Genomic DNA, 6,000 nt, shown 5'->3' on the forward strand with positions numbered 1-6,000 from the left:
CTCCTCCACCTGGGCACCTTCCCTCCTCCAAACTCCCTCCTACCTAGACACCTTCCCTCCTCCATTTCCAAATCCCCCTCGAGTACACCTTCCTCTCCCACTCACACCAAGACCTTCCTTTCCTCCACCCCACCCTTTGCCGATCATCCATACCCAGCCCATGGTGAAGTCCGTGAAGTTCCGAAGCCTCCGTGAAGTCAAAGCTGCTGTATGGAGACCTCCCACCTTCCAAGAGCTGCTCTGCGGCGGAGCCATGTGCATGAGGACCCACACAGCACGCGATACACATGTTCCTCCAGGGTCTGGTAGCTGTAGGACTCCAGCATCTTCTTCTCCTTGGTTGTCCACAATCCATGCAAGGCCGTAAAAGGAAGTCCTGACTTCTGCATGTCCCGCTTGTCCAGACCTATTCTGGGCCCGTGTGTTTTCCCACTGGCGTAACGGTAAATAGGGCATGCGGGGGCGGTTTCGGTCCGGCCTTACTTTGCATTCCCATTAGCGGGATGCAAATCAGGTTCATGCTGGCCTCCAGGGGGATTCGCAATCTGCCATGGTGGGCACCATCGGATGATCCTGCTGTGATTTCACGCCAGCGTGAAACTGATTTCTTCCCCTCCCACTAAATACTCCCCCTCCTCACCCGCCATCAAGCCCACCGCCAAGGGTGGAAAATTCCGGCCAAGGTCTTATTCTCTTAAGAGTCACTCATCCAGTATATTCTCGTCATTCAAATAATGTTTGGCACCAAAATAAGGGCATCTTGGCTGCTTTCTGGATAATAGCTACTGGCAGTCATAATGATGTCTCTATAGTTAGCTACCTCTGGAACAGCACTTTTCATGTAGGCTTTGAGGTTAATATGAAATAGATGCCCATGTGGGTTTCATCTAAAATATCTTATGTTAAAAGGTATTCAACCAATCAGTGAAAGCACTGTTTTTACCAACAGGAAAGTGAAGGTGTTGACCTTACGAGACATAAAGGGCTGAATTTTTCTGCCAACGGTGAAGTCACACCACCAAGGTCGAAAGTTGGCGCTGACCCCGCTTCGGCTAGCGGCAGGACCCAGGGCAGCATATTTCCGGCAGCGATAAATTAAGAGACTTATTAAGGGCAGTGACCTGCCCCCAAGCTGCTGCTTCAGTCAGCTTAGCAGCGCCAGCACTAGCAATGGCCAATGCTGAGACTGGAACATCAAGGAGAGTACACCTCAATTTAAGCTTGCCAACCTCCCGGAATAGCCAGGAGTCTTTTTTTTATTCATTCACAGGATGTGGGCTTCGCTGGCTGGGCCAGCATTTATTGCCCATCCCTAGCTGCCCATGAGAAGGTGGTGGTGAGTTGCCTTCTTGAACCGCTGCAGTCCGTATGGTGTAGGTAAACCCACAGTGCTGTTAGGAAGGGAGTTCCAGGATTTTGACCCAGCGACAGTGAAGGAACGGTGATATATTTCCAAGTCAGGATGTTGAGTGACATGGAGGGGAACTTCCAGGTGGGGGTGTTCCCATTTATCTGCTGCCCTTGTACCTCTAGGTGGTAGTGGTCATGGGTTTGGAAGGTGCTGTCTAAGGAGCCTTGGTGAATTCCTGCAGTGCATCTTGTAGATGGTACACACTGCTGCTACTGTGCGTCGATGGTGAAGGGAGTGAATGTTTGTAGATGTGGTGCCAAATCAAGCGGGCTGCTTTGACCTGGACAGTGTCCAGTTTCCTCAGTGTTGTAGGAGCTGCACTCATCCAGGCAAGTGGAGAGGATTCCATCACATTCCTGACTTGTGCCTTGTGGATGGTGGACAGGCTTTGAGGAGTCAGGAGGTGGGTTACTCGTCGCATGATTCCTAGCCTCTGACCTGCTCTTGTAGCCACAGTATTTATATGGCTAGTACAGTTGAGTTTCTGGTCAATGGTAACCCCTAGGATGTTGATAGTAGGGGATTCAGTGATGGTAATGCCATTGAACATCAAGGGGCGATGGTTGGATTCTTTCGTTGGAGATGGTCATTGCCTGACACTTGTGTGGCGCGAATGTTACTTGCCACTTGTCAGCCCAAGCCTGGATATTGTCCAGGTCTTGCTGCATTTGGACATGGACTGCTTCAGTATCAGAGGAGTCGCGAATGGTGCTGAACATTGTGCAATCATCAGCGAACATTCCTACTTCTGACCTTATGATGGAAGGAAGGTCATTGCTGAAGCAGCTGAAGATGGTTGGGCCTAGGACACTACCCTGAGGAACTCCTGCCGTGATGTCCTGGAGCTGAGATGACCGATCTCCAACAAACACAGCCATCTTCCTTGGTGCTAGTATGACTCCAACCAGTGGAGAGTTTTCCCCCTGATTCCCATTGACTGAAGTTTTGCTAGGGCTCCTTGATGCCACACTCGGTCAACTGCTGCCTTGATGTCAAGGGCAGTCACTCACCTCACCTCGGGAGTTCAGCTCTTTTGTCCATGTTTGAACCAAGGCTGTAATGAGGTCAGGAGCTGAATGGCCCTGGCAAAACCCAAACTGGGCATCAGTGAGCAGGTTATTGCTAAGCAAGTGCCGCTTGATAGCACTGTTGATGACCCCTTCCATTACTTTACTGACGATCGAGGGTAGACTGATGGGGCGGTAATTGGCCGGGTTTGGATTTGTCCTGCTTTTAGTGTACAGGACATACCTTCAAGTAGCAGGAAGTCCAAGCAGAATGCACTCTCTCAAATCACAACAGACCACACCATGTAGCATATGAAATTTACTGAGATTACATCAATACTATATGTGGATCTCTGGAGTAACTGATCTATCTAATGGAGTGTACCGTAGTATTGCACAGGAGGATTCTTAACTCTGTCGTACAGCAGGTGTTGTTAAGGTATCAAAGCTTTTGCACACTTTTTATATCAACTTCCTTATCTTGCTGTTTAGTCATATGGTTGTATCTTCTAACAGAAAGAAAATCATCCCCTAATTCTAATGGATAATAAAGTTTACAATCACTTTATGGTTTCGGAGCAGCAATTAAACTTGGTTATTGAAAAATTAAATGCCTCTTCCTCAGAAATCAGATGATAATTAAACAATATGATGAAGGATAAGCATGGCAAGTTTCAGGAACCTTGGATAACAAAGGATATTGTGAGATTAGTCAAAAAGGGAAGCATTCGTAAGGGCTAAAAGGCTGGGAACAGATGAAGAATGTAAAGAAATTAGGAAGAAACTTAAGCAAGGAGGGCTAAAAGGGGTCATGAAAAGTCACTGGCAACCAGGATTAAGGAAAATCCCAAGGCCTTTTATACATATGTAAAAAGCAAGAGGGTAGCCAGGGAAAGGGTAGGCCCACTCAGGGACAGAGGTGGGAATCTGTGTGTGGAGCTAGAAAAAATGGAAGATACTAAATGAATACTTCTCATCAGTATTCACCAAAGAGAAGGACTTAGCAGTCGATTTGTCTAGGGAAGAGTGTGTAGATAGACTGGATCATATTGAGATCAAAAAAGAGGTGTTAGGTGTCTTGAAGAATATTAAGGTGGATAAGTCCCCGGAGCCAGATGGGATCTACCCCAGAGTACTGAGGGAGGCAAGGGAGGAGATTGCTGGGGCCTTGACAGAAATCTTTGTATCCTCACTGGCTACGGGTGAGGTCCCAGAGGACTGGAGAATGGCCAATGTTGTTCCATTGTTTAAGAAGGGTAGCAAGGATAATCCAGGAAATTACAGGCCGATGAGCCTTACGTCAGTGGTAGGGAAATTATTGGAGAAGATTCTTCGTGACAGGATTTACTACCATTTGGAAGCAAATGGGCGTATTAGTGAGAGGCAGCATGGTTTTGTGAAGGGGAGGTCGTGTCTCACTAACTTGATCGAGTTTTTCGAGGAAGTGACATAGATGATCGACGAAGGAAGGGCAGTGGATGTTATATACATGGATTTCAGTAAGGCCTTTGACAAGGTCCCTCATGACAGACTGGTACAGAAGGTAAAGTCACACGGGATCAGAGGTGAGCTGGCAAGATGGATACAGAATTGGTCATAGAAGACAGAGAGTAGCAGTGGAAGGGTGCTTTTCTGAATGGAGAGCTGTGACTAGTGGAGTTCCGCAGGGATCAGTGCTGGGACCTTTGCTGTTTGTAGCATACATAAATGATTTGGAGGAAAATGTAATTGGGTTAATTAGTAAGTTTGCAGACAACACTAAGGCTGGAGGAGTTGCAGATAGTGAAGAGGATTGTCAAAGGATACAACGGGATATAGATCGGTTGGAGACTTGGGCGGAGAAATGGCAGATGGAGCTTAATCCAGACAAATGCGAGGTAATGTATTTTGGAAGGTCTAATACAGGCAGGACTTATACAGTAAATGGCAGAACCCTTAAGTGCATTGACGGGCAGGGACATCTGGGTGTACAGGTCCACAGGTCACTGAAAGTGGCAACGCAGGTGGATAAGGTAGTCAGGAAGGCATATGGCATGCTTGCCTTCATTGGCAGGGTATTGAGTATAAAAGCTGGGAAGTCATGCTGCAGCTGTATAGAACCTTGATTACGCCACACTTGGAATATTGTGTGCAATTCTGGTTGCCACATTACCAGAAGGATATGGAGGTGTTGGAGAGGGTGCAGAGGAGGTTTACCAGGATGCTGCCTGGTCTGGAGGTTATTAGCTATGAGGAGAGGTTGGAGAAATTCGGATTGTTCTCACTAGGGCGACGGAGATTGAGGGGCGACTTGATAGAAGTTTACAAAATTATGAGTGGCATGGACAGAGTAGATAGTCAGAAGCTTTTTCCCAGGGTGGAAGAGTCAATTACTAGGGGACATAGATTTAAGGTGAGAGGAGAAAACTATAGAGGAGATGTGCGGGGCAAGTTTTTTACGCAGAGGGTACTGAGTGTCTGGAATTCGCTGCCAGAGGGGGTGGTGGAAGCAGGTACGATAGTGGTGTTTAAGAGGTAGCTTGACAAATACATGAATAGGATAGGCATAGATGGATACGGACCCCAGAAGTGCAAAATGTTTTAGTTGACGGGCAATATGATCGGCGCAGACTTGGAGGGCCTAAGAGCCTGTTCCTGTACTGTACTTTTCTTTGTTCTTTGTTCTAATAGTTAGACAATGAGCTGCTTTCCTCACCCTGACAACAGGGACTGCAGGGCCTGCTTCCCTCATTCACCCTGAAAGGGTGACAACAGAGGTTTCCCTTAGCCTGAAAGTAAGACCTACTGAAGGGGCCCAATTTGTGTCATTCCTTCAGGATCATTATCCAAAAACTAATATTCCAGGAGTCTATTTCATAATTAACCTAGGCTTGCCAACTTTGGTTAGACCTATTCCTGGGAGTTTAGTTATGTGACTTCTCTTCATGTGATTAGATCATGCAGCAGTTATAGCATGTGACTGCCAATATTTTAACATGGTCATGAGCAGCAGGCAGGTCATTGGTGCATTGTGATTTCTACTCTGCTGTATTTATAGCTGCGTCTAAGGAATTTCAATCCTAATAAGCCTCAGCCTGTAATTTTAATTGGCCTGTGATGCATGAAATTTCTGGGTAGAATTCCTCTCACTGCTTGTTTTGAGTCCAGGTAACACTGATTACCAATATGCAGTGCACACTGACTCATTTGATTTCTCTGTAATGGGTGAGAACCACACAGAATATTTTAATATTTGATTCCACCACTGGAATTTAATAATGTTATTTTCTGTTCATTTTTTGTTTAAAAATCTCTTTAGGTAGACCACCTCTCCCTGAAATTCTTGTGTTGTCTCTCCCTATTTAAAGCACTTTTGGGGTGGTCCATTAACAGTTTGGACCCCTTCAGGTACATTGTCCGAATGCACAATAAGAATTATTGTACCATATGTAGTCTCTTAAGTCTCAGTGAATAAGTATTGGTTTTTTGCACTCTTGACTTTGAAAAAGCCAGCAAGCAGCAGTTGTTCAGTTCCAGATGTGTTACATTTACTATTGCTAAAGGAACTCCTTCATTGTGTATATTCAATACTTCTTGCTTCAA

Source organism: Cetorhinus maximus, chromosome 6, assembly GCF_964194155.1.
Source record: "Cetorhinus maximus chromosome 6, sCetMax3.hap1.1, whole genome shotgun sequence".
In the NCBI taxonomy this organism is placed as follows: domain Eukaryota; kingdom Metazoa; phylum Chordata; class Chondrichthyes; order Lamniformes; family Cetorhinidae; genus Cetorhinus; species Cetorhinus maximus.